Here is a 12,638-nt window from a genome sequence, read left to right on the forward strand (position 1 = left end):
ATCATGTAAGATCTAATGGTTGACTTCTTTTCTTTTTAATATTTAAACAAAACGTGGTCTAATAGGTAAGAATTTGGACTTTTCAAATGGCCAATAGCATGCATTCTTGTAGTTATTTGACTTTTCAATTTTAGCTTTTGCCATCTTTGACCATGTTCTTTGTTATTTCTACATTTTTGAGTGTTCACTCTATATTCAAATAAACTAATCTTACTTCTGACTTGTGCTTGTGATCTATATATTAATCTTTAGCCTCAGGATTTGATGTCCTCTACTACACTTGCTCTGTATATGCCTGTGGTTTCTCCATTCTACCTTTATTACACTTTTAATAGAACATTTGATCATAAAATTAGGGTTTCTTAGTGATTTATAGGAATTCTTTCATGAGGGACTACCTCTAAACATGATTCTTTGTCTTCAACATCACCAAGAGCAATCAAATATGAGTTAGCAAAAAATTGAAACCTTCTTCTCATCAAGATAACAAAAAAAAAACCCTCCAAACCCTATTCACCTAGCTTTAGACTCATGCATTTCTCACATGATTTCCCCTATTAGGTTAGATGAAAGGAATGATGAGAAGAAATATTATCCTATAGGAAATTTAGATTCAATCTCAAGACATTGACACTTTTGACTTGACTCAAAACCCTAGAGCAAAAATATAGACTAAAACTTGGGTAACAGTTGGCTCTATCAGGGAATTTAAGCATGGTAATGCTTGAAATAATTCTATAAATTTATGGCTCTACACAAACTATGACAACTTCAAAATAAAATAATAGGCTAAAATAGGAAACAGCAACAAACTACCTAGGAAAGCAAAGAACTAAACTAAAGCAAATAGCATGAAAGGAAAACCTAGTTATCTAGCTATTATACATGGGTTACATCTTGGCTCATGTCTCTTGTCTCATAGCAACACCAAATCACCTTCCATAAAATTTCTAGACCTTACCCTTTTATCAAAGAAATTCTTTATCCTTCCTTGATGTTTAGTAATTTTGTTAACCATCTCTTCTCTTTCTTCTTGAAATTTTGTGAGATACATGATTGTCTTCTCTAATCCATCTTTGGAGACATCTTCTTCAATACAAATCTTCAATTTACATGCATAAATTTCTAAAAGTAATGACAAATTATCTTTAACTCCATAGAATAACTAAAATGGTGAAATACCTATAGCTCTTTTAGGTCTAGTCCTATCAACCCATAAAGCATCACAAATCTTCTTGTGCTAACGTTTCTGATTATTTGGAACCAATTTCTTCAAAATATTAATCAAGTTATTATTACCAGACTTAGCCTACCCATTTACTTAAGGAAAATAATCAGAGGAATAGCTAACTTGAATACCATTATCATAACAAAACTCAATGATTTCTAAAGAGGAAGAGGAAGAGTAAGATACATTATCCATTATCAGTTTCTTTGGAACTCCAAACCTAATCAGAATATGTTCTTTCACAAAATCACATACTACCTCTCATGAAGTCTTCTTCTTTGGCATAGCTTTAACCCATTTACTACAATAATCTATGGCAATTAATATATATAAGTGTCCCTGATTGGAATGAGGATTGATTGGGGCTATTAAATCTGAACCCCATGAATAGAATAGAACTTCAATTACCACTAGCCTAAGAGGTAAAGCAACTAATTGAGGTTTACCAGTAAACATATTTCATTTCTAAATTTATCCACCCACTTATATGCATCTTTAAACACACCAAGCCAATAATAACATTGTCTCAAGATTCTGAATGTAGTGACAATGCTAGAAAAAATTCCTTTGCATGCATCATCATGAAAAAATCTTAACAACTTCACTTGTTTTTCCTTATCCACTCACCTTAGAAATTTTCCATCAATAGCTGTCTTGTACAAGACATCATCATGAATTACATATTTCAAGGCTTTATTTTTTAGATCCCTCCTTTTCTTAGTAGTCAATTCATCAATGCATTCACAATATGTCAAAAAATAAGCAATGTTTGAGAACCAAGGATCCTAAAGACTTACCATAAGAACTTTTGGATTATCTTCTTCTTTTAATTGTTGACCCTCTACCAAGAATTTTTAGAGTGTACTACCTCTTACAAGTTTAGTTGTCATAATTTTTATACCATATTCTTGGACTCTTTCTATCCACACTCCTCTATTATTACAACCAACTTCTTTTTATGACAGAATAATTTTTACTATAGGATATAGCACATATATTACTAAATGAGAAATATGTAACACATGAAACCTAAACTTTTTAAGGTCTCTCACCACTACATATGCATGTTTTTCAATCTATGAGTATCTTAGTTTTTGATTCTTTGATGGTATACTCATGAAAGCAATTAGAGCTTGTATTCTCTCTTTATTTTCTTGCATCAATATAGCTGACATAGTATGTTTTGACGCATAATAGTAAATGATGAATCTTTTAGTATAGATAGGTTGGACAAGCATAGGGTCTTTGGCAATGGCATATTTGATATCCTCAAAATCTTTTTTCCCAATATCACTCTGTTTGAAAGTTTTATTGCCATTCATCATATCAACTATACATTCACCTATCTCAAATAAATTACACATAAATCTTCTCAAGATATTTACTTGGCCAAAGAAGGACTTCACTTTGGTTTTACTCAATGAAAAAATTAATTGCTAAATAGCTTTAACTCTATTTGGGTCAATCTTTACTCCTTCTTGGTATACAATAGGACCAAGCAACTTGCCTACTATCACACAAAAAAATGACTTCATTGGATTAAATGAGATACCATGACCTTTACATATTTGCAATACCTTTTCTAGATCTTTTATATGATCCATTCTCTTCTTAGAAAAGACTATCAAATTATCAAGGTATATCACAATAATTCTCTCTTTCAGATCTTCAAAGACCAAATTTATGACATGGTAAAAAGTTGCGCTTGCATTGATAAGGCAAAAAGGCATTTTATTGTAGGAAAAGGTACCCCATAGTGTGATAAATGTAGTTTTGAACTATTCTACTTCAGCTACCTGAATCTAATTATGTCCTAAAAATCCATCAAAAACATGAACATCATCTCTGATCCTGCAAGAGTTTGTAAAAGATGATCCATATTAGGGAGAGAAAAATTATCTTCCATTGAGGCTTGATTTACATTTCTAAAATCTACACAAATCCACATCTCTCTATTCTTCTTCCCCACTGGCACAATATTAGCAACCAAAGTGAAATGATGAATAGGGTATATGATCCCAGCCTATAGAATTTTTTCAAATTTCCTTGAAGATTGCTCCTTCAACTATAGGATTATAGTTTCCTTGTTTCCACCTGAATGGTGTTGCATCTAGCTTAAGAAGGATTTCATGTTTGAACTTTCCAACCATGAAATTCTTTAGGTCTTCATAACCCCAAGGAAATACATATGTTGAAATTCAATAAGTAATTTCCTAATCTCTACTCTCTCCTCTAGTGTGCAACACTTTCCTATGTTTATCATCTTTAGGATGGATTTTTTCCCTATATTCATTCCATCATATTCACCTTAGGTTTTTTACTTTTGTGTCTCTTTCTCTCTTTATGTATGCATCATGCCTATCAAAAAAAATTTCTAAAGAGATTAGATGGGGTAGAATCATATAATGCTCTATTTTCTTCTTATCCCTTGTAATTGAATCATCACCATTTGCATTAGTGCTTCCCTCACATACAAGCATTCAAATGGATATTCCCTTTCAATGAATTTTAATATGTGTTTATCATCTTCAAAAACCTATCATGAAAATTCATTATTAGGGACATTGGGCCTGAATAAAACTTCTAGTTTATAGGTTTGATGTTTGGAATTAGGATGTGGTAAGAGAAATGATGTAGAGAATGCCATAGAATTAGCCATTGAATTGAATTCTTTTAATATTGATACAATTGAAAATACATCCAAATTCTCAATTTTATCTCAGAGTCTATTATGGTAATTCCTCAACCTTGAATTCTTTATTGCATATTGATTTCTAACTTATTTTACCACCAACTCTACATCTCCTTGAGCTTTGACTAACTTGACCCCTCTTTTCTTTGTTACAATTATACCAAGGAGAAGGGATTTTTACTCTAGAGAATTATTAGTATTCTTGAAATCTAATGTATATGCCAAACATGTCATCTCCCCATTACATTATGTCAATACTACTCCTGCACCTGAACTAACATTAGCACAACTGTCATCAAATTCTAGAGTCCACAACTAATCACCTTTAGTTTTTTCTTATTCCTCTATGATATTAGGGGTGTTAGATAAGGGCATCTAATTACCAAATTTCATTTTATGATATAAGATCTGAGATCTAGGGTCATATGATTTTAGCATAGTAAAAATTTCTTTTTCTTCTAGTTATAGCTTCACCTTTTTATCTCTAACCTAAATAGTGGCACAAGACCAATCTAGTTTTATTTCTCCCCCCATGTCTTTGTAGAAACTTCTACTTAAAAGCATTCCATCAATTGTAGGGATTTCTACCACTAGGATGGTAAGTTTGAGTCTTTTTGAAGGATAGACAACTAGGGAAACTTGAGCATCTTCAATTTGTCCACATAAAGGCACTTCTTTTTAATTCATTGAATAGAATCTTTAAAAAAATTTAGTTAGGGAGTGTATCAAATCTTTTTCTACAAAAGAATCCATTACATTATCAGAACCTCCTAAATCTATGATGTAATTACTCAATCTATTTCCATTTATGAATAAGGCAATGTAGAAAGGATTTGTTTTTTCATTTGGGTATGTGGCTAAAACAAGAGGTTCTTCTTCTTTAAACAACTTAGGAAATGAAAAATCTTCATTAGTTAAAGAAGATCCATTAGTACTAGCTCTATTGAGATGATCAACATTAGCATTTATAGTAACTTGTTCTTTATCTTTATTGCAATGTTCAACTAACCTTTTCAATTGATCAATATTAGCTTTCAAAGCAATTTAGTGGAGAAATCTAAATTCTTGTATCTTCATAGTATTGAATTATATCAAAAGAATCAAATGACTTACCTTTGTGTTCCTTCTATGAAGTTGAAGTTACCCTGCCTTTATCTTTATTAGTTTTGTTTAATGGGGCATTACTTTTTACAAGAACTAAATTATTGATCTAGTTTCTATTTTCCTGACCTCTAGTCATAACTATCAAATGAGGTCCTTCTAGAATAGAAAAACAATCACCTCCTACTTTTGAATCTGAGTCATATTCCAAGAAAACATTTTCAGAGTTTGCTTAAGTAGCATGATCATCCTCACCTTTAGGGTATTCAACCATTTGTTCTTTATTATCCACCATATGCTTATATATGATCATATCAGCTCATGTATCTCCATTATGTTTTTCCCTTAAATGAAAAGAACACATATTTTTTTTCTCTTAGGAGCACCTTCAATTGCTAATCTTTGTTGGATAGGTGGTATTTTCAATGCTTTACCTCCATTTGGATTTCTATAACTTTCTTGATGAGGTTGATGAAAAGAATGAGCATGCCTATTGATTTGTTTCTTCAATGAAATGAGTTCATTGAACACTTTTTGAAGCATAGCCTTGGTATTGTTAGAAGCATTATCTATATTGCTTATAATTCTAGATTGAAATTCTCTATTCCACTTACTATGGGATATCATGTCATCCTCCATCTCCACAACTAGTGTCTAGGCAACCTACAGGTTTTCTACATTTTCTCTTCTAATTTGATATCCAAAATTAGGAGGCATAGAGCTAATGTAGAAGGTCTTATTCTTATCAAATTTAGGTGTACTAGTAGTAGGTATTATTTTGATGAGTTTGTTATATCTTGCATTAAAATCTCTCATAGAAATTGATGGTTCTTTCTTTATTTCTGCCTGTTGGAAAAACAATACTTGTGCATCCTCTATACTTTTGTAACATTCCTCAAACCTTTTTTTCATAGTGTCCCAATTTGCGATGCATCTTGCAAGTAGGTCTTGAAACCAATTAGTAACATTGTCCACCAATGTATCTATAAATATCTTGACAACCACATCTTTATGTTGAGGATTTACTACACCACAAGCCTTATGGAAAGTACTTAAGTGTTTTTTTTGCAAAGATGGTACCATCACCATTAAATATTAGAACTTTTTTCATTGATGCTCTTGGAAAATCATTGCTAGCTATAAGGATGAGAGGAGGACCAATAGCATTTCCCCATAGTTGTGCCATAACTACTAGCATAGTGAATTAATTTGTTTAAAAAGGAATAGAAATATGAAGAGCAATACTAATCAACAAGAAAGCATCAAAAATAGAAGGAACAGAATTCTTGACAATAAGATGAGCAGAAGAATGACTCCCCTATGTTCTTCTTGGACTAACAATTGTAGATAAGAGAGTATCTTGGAATTTATTGGTCAAAAATTCCCCTGCATGTGTTCTTCCTCTTTTGCAAAGGTCTTCTAAGATAGGAAAGTTAGGCTTCTTGAGATCTTCATATATTGGGTCAATCTTTCCTCTCTCCTTGGCACTCCTAGTATACTTAGAATCCTAAGTGTATCAAATGTTTAGAAAAATGGTGTTTTGAAATTATCTTACGAGCCTTCAACTTGGAATTTTCTTCTTTTCTTCAATAGGTTAATCTTGTTAAATTGGTATCAAGTCCTTATGGAAAACGCTATTGAGAATTGATTGAGGAAGATTGTTATAAAGGAGACCATAGAGAACAAATTGATACAAGTATGATCAATATGTTTCAATCATTGTTTTGTCACTAATGTCAAACCTATTGGTTGTTGGTAAGGAAACTTCTTATATGATTTAAGTACTATAACTTATTTGATTGATAAAGAGGATTTGATCAAAAGATGTAACACCTAGAGGAAAGGTTGAGTTATGATATGTAAAGAAGTACAAGAATCAATTAAGATAGTGATAACATGATGTATTGGTAATCTACTTAAGGTTACAAAGGCTAGTTACACTAAGTGAGTATAGAAGAAAAAGTTAAACTAAGTTTTTCTACCAAGCTTGACTAAGTGGATAGTAGGTACCAAGAAAAGTCAATGCAAGCCATGCAAAAAATTAGCTTGAGCTGAGTAAAAGTCTATTCTAGTGTACATCGAGCAAAACAATGGATGTTGAGTAAAATTTTGTTGATGCCAGGCACTAGTAAACTTTAGTTCATGTCGAGTGATTTTATAGAGGATTTCAAGCAATGCAATATGTGAGGAGCATTAGAAGTAATTTAATGTTGAGTGGTTGCATTATTTGAAAGATCATGAATTTGATGGATTTGAGCTAACAAGTTTTTTTTCTTAGATTTTGTAAATAGGTGGAAGATAAGATTGATGAGCTGGTGGCACAAAATTCAAGGTAAGCCATTTTGAGGAAAATTCAAAGAGAATTGAAGTTGAAGTTTCTAGAAGAGATATGAAATGTAGGGCAGATTCATTGTATACTACCTAATTTGTCCTAACATAAATTGGATGATGGAGAATGAGAGACAAAAGATCTTAATTTCTTATATTTATGAATGGTTGGTCAGAAGCAAGGGTTTTCATGTATGAGAACCTAAGGAAGACAAGGAGTCAAGGGTTTTGGTTCATCATGTGACCTAAAAGAAGGCTTAAGCAAGAAAAGTCTACATTGGCATGTTAAGCAAGAAGGCTTAAGGGTATAAATTCTTGAAGAGTGAACAAGCTATCAAAGCTAAAATGTGTAAAGGCCAAGCATAATGGAGGACTAAAACATAGATCTATAATCTATAAATGGAGCTGTAAGTAGTTATCAAATCAAGCCTTGCTATTACTCACTAATAATTGTATCAGTCTATGGTAAATACATTGGATTAAGGTTGACCTAATATTCATTTGTAAATCCTTTAACTAGGTGACATTCCAATTGAATGGTCTAAAGTCCTCTAACAATGCTTACTCCTAACAAGGTGATTGAAATCCTTTAGTAGGGTCATATTTAATAGTGTTTGTAAACTTTAAGAAGGTTGGCCTTTCATAGGGAATTACTTTAGAAGAGTGAAAATGGGTAGCATGTTACTGGTGGTTTTTCCCAAATTGGGTTTCCATGTAAATCATTGTATCAAGTGTGTTGTTGAATCTATTATGTTTCATGTTTACATTTTTGCAAATTGATTTGATAGTAACCTACAAGTTTTAAGTGATTGCATAATCTTATGGATACATGCATGATGATAATTGTTTTATGGGTTCATTAAGTTGTGAATAATTTTATTTATACATTTGGACCTTGGGTAATCGATTCAACCCCCTCCCCCCCCTCCCCCCCCCCCCAAACAATTATTCTAAAGTATTCCAAAAAACACTTGGCTACCACAAATTTTCTTGCAACTCAAATACATAGAATTAGATTGCAAGTTAATATGAAGGAAAACTCTTAAGAACTTTCATCAAAATTTTCTTGGTAGTGTCTCCAAAGACTATTGGTAAATATTTTTTTCTCCTACTAGATTTTATAATCTTGACTCTTTTATACCCAATGCTTGGAGAGACAAAAGGATGTTTATTGAAAAATGGGTTAGTGTATATATTCTATTACTCCCCTATAAATTGAATAGGTACAAGTCCCTATGATTTGCAATGATATGCAATGAATATGTTTTTATGAGATTGAAAGTTTTAACATTATAACCTGTTAACATGAGAGTAGTAAAGGATAACCAAATTATTTGTAGACAAAAATAATTCAAGAAAGATGGATTTGAATAACCTATCATAGCCAATGGAATGACTATAGTAGATTATATTGATATTTTTAACCCTTACTTCCATTCTTAATGTAGTGTTAACCATCTAAATGCAAAGAGGAATCGAACTATCTAACATGATATGAAATGAACAAGAAAGGAAGAAGAATCATATATGAAGAGAGTAAATGGAACCACTTCTACTAAAAATAGAAAAATGGAATAGAATCTACCTAATTATCATAGGATCACATGTATTTATCCTTCAACTCTTAATGTAGAACTAATCTATCCATTGGCTACAAAACATGACAACTAAATAGGGTAATTGGAATTACAAACCAATTCTTCATTAATATTTTTCACCTTCTAATTATCCAATGACATTAAATTTATAGTTCTCTATCATTTATTAACTCTAGTAGAGCAATATTCAAATAAAAATGATAATAAAATATAAAACTAGTCAATCTATATCATGATATTGGTACATTGTATCCCTTCTATTGATGATTTTGAATCTATGATATTCTTGAAAACACACCATAAATGTTCATCTTCTTGCAATCTTAGAAAATCCTATACAAAATTGTTTCTTCTTCATTTTCTATCATTTTCTACCAAATCCATATATTTCATGTTCCAATGGTCACTACATCTTTGAACTTTGACTGTTGATATTAAATTAATGATCATGGTTATGACCTTCCTTCATAACTTCCTCCATGGGTCCCCTTTTCCAACTACAGGCATCATGGCATATGTAATCACCTAAAATTGGTCACATCCTTAAATGTAGAATTACATCTTAGAATGGAATAGGTTCAAATAAATCAAACAAGTCAAATCAATTTGAACCCATTCAATTGTGACACATGAATTATAATTTTAGAATAAGCATCAATGAGTCATTATTCTAGAAATCAATTTAATATTGATAAGGGACCCCTTATCCATAAATGAATATTTTATTCTTTATGGGGTCCAAGGATATTCTTAAACAATTATGAGTGGAATCTCCACTTTAGATTGTTTATTCTTAGTGGGATCTCTACCATGAATAAAATAATCAACCCCCAACCTCACCATGGTTGGATCAAACTCTACCCTAAGCCCTTGGAAAAATATATAAATACAAGGCATTCTAAGAGCTAAGGGAGGCAATTTAAGAGCAAAGAAACTCTATTACATTAAGCATTCTCGCATTTCAATTCTAATTCTATCTTTCAATTCTAGCTTAATTTCTTTGTTTCATAGCTTGATTTTACTCCATGCTAGCCTAATATTTCAATTCTAAGTTTGAATTATACATTCATGCTAACTTGAATCTCTCATTTTAGGGTTGTCAATGTCACTAATTTGGTCTTAATTCTAAGAGCAATTAATTCCATTTACATACACATTCCTTAGTTAGACAACAATATAACAGTTTTATAGGGTTTTATTCTTAATTTTATTTCATTATATGTGTTAACCTTATGATACGATGTATTATTTAAGTGTGTTGGTTTTGTAGATACATGATCCACATTTCTCACACACATTTTTTGTGCCCACCATGGGGTAAGAACCAAGTTTCTAGCTCCATTTTCTTGCTAGTATTTTAGTTTTATTCTCATGTTTGGTTTTCTTATAGCAACCTATTGCATCTAACCAAGTGGTTTCATAGGTTTCTTACTTTGGTTTTAAGGCTAACCCATATGTAGATTGGTTTGAAGGCTAAAATTCTGCATTTTGAAAGATTTACTCATATCTTCTAAATAGTTTGGGATATAGATCTAAATTGTTTTAAAAAAATTTGTGATAATCTAGAGAGTCTTCATTCCAAAACTTAGACTTATTTTAATTGATTTGCATGATTTCTAACCATTTCTTTTTTTTTCATAAAAATGTGTTTTTAGATGCAAATCAATGAATTTTTGAATCAACTTAGCATTTTTGGATATATCTACAAATTATAGAGTGGGTTTGTTCTTATAATTTTTAGTTTTCATGTTATATCAATGCCCAAATAGTCGATTTATCAAAACTAGTCCATTTTGACAAAGTGGGTCCCATAGGAACAAATTGGCAAATACAACCAAAATTCTTACATTTTTAGAAACCTCTATAATTTCTAGTTGGGGTCCCTTCTTTTTACTTCTATTTTTTAGCTGAAATCATAAGAAATAAATCAAATCTTGTTGACTAGGTCAAAAACCAATATTAAAAAAAGGCATTTGATGAATAGCTTGCATTTGATTCTCACATGGATCAATGTAGGATGCAAGCTTTTATTTGTGTTATTTGCTAGTTATTAACACTTTTTAAAATCATATTTTTAGATCTAACCCTAGTTTTGCATAAGTTGGATATATATTGCATATCTTGTGTTTGCTTGTTTTGCCCGTTGCTCTGTTCATTGTGAGCGAGTATCCAAGCATAAATGAAAGGTACAATAGAGAAAATATTCCTTGCAAGGATTACGAAGTATTTTTTTAGATCTCTATAACATTTTAATTTGGAAAGGAAATGAACCCTCTCGTGTGTTTGGCTTGATTTCTTTTACATGCTTTTATAGACTCACACTTCATTTGGTGCTCTAAAATTGGATCTAGATTTACTTTCATGAATATGTGTTTTACATAGTAATTAGGCCCTATGAACACTATTTGTGAAGTTCTTGAGGTAAGGTGCTTCATTCACTTGCCTTACATGGGAAGCTCTTCTCGATGATGCCTGTAGTTGGAAAAGGGGACCCATGGAGGAAGTTATGAAGGAAGGTCATAACCATGATCATTAATTTAATATCAACAGTCAAAGTTCAAAGATGTAGTGACCATTGGAACATGAAATACATGGATTTGGTAGAAAATGATAGAAAATGAAGAAGAAACAATTTTCTACAGGATTTTCTAAGATTGCAAGAAGATGAACATTTATGGTGTGTTTTCAAGAATATCATAGATTCAAAATCATCAATAGAAGGGATACAATGCACCAATATCATGATATAGATTGACTAGTTTTATATTTTATTATCATTTTTATTTGAATATTGCTCTACTAGAGTTAATAAAAGATAGAGAACTATAAATTTAATGTCATTTGATAATTAGAAGGTGAAAAATATTAATGAAGAATTGGTTTGTAATTCCAATTACCCTATTTAGTTGTCATGTTTTTTATACCTATAGGGGAATCTATCATCGAGAAGAGCTTCCCATGTAAGGCAAGTGAATGAAGCACCTTACCTCAAGAACTTCACAAATAGTGTTCATAGGGCCTAATTACTATGTAAAACACATATTAATGAAAGTAAATCTAGATCCAATTTTAGAGCACCAAATGAAGTGTGAGTCTATAAAAGCATGTAAAAGAAATCAAGCCAAACACACGAGAGGGTTCATTTCCTTTCCAAATTAAAATGTTATAGAGATCTAAAAAAATACTTGGTAATCCTTGCAAGGAATCTTTTCTCTATTGTACCTTTCATTTATGCTTGGATACTCGCTCACAATGAACAAAGCAATGGGCAAAACAAGCAAACACAAGATATGCAATATATATCCAACTTATGCAAAACTAGGGTTAGATCTAAAAATATGATTTTAAAAAGTGTTAATAACTAGAAAATAACACAAATAAAAGCTTGCATCCTACATTGATCCATGTGAGAATCAAATGCAAGCTATTCATCAAATGCCTTTTTTTAATATTGGTTTTTGACCTAGTCAACAAGATTTGATTTATTTCTTATGATTTCAGCTAAAAAATAGAAGTAAAAAGAAGGGACCCCAACTAGAAATTATAGAGGTTTCTAAAAATGTAAGAATTTTGGTTGTATTTGCCAATTTGTTCCTATGGGACCCACTTTGTCAAAATGGACTAGTTTTGATAAATCGACTATTTGGGCATTGATATAACATGAAAACTAAAAATGCTAAGAACAAACCCA

This window comes from Cupressus sempervirens, chromosome 9 (genome assembly GCF_028749045.1).
Source record: "Cupressus sempervirens isolate cs-2001-9-10 chromosome 9, ASM2874904v1, whole genome shotgun sequence".
NCBI lineage: Eukaryota > Viridiplantae > Streptophyta > Pinopsida > Cupressales > Cupressaceae > Cupressus > Cupressus sempervirens.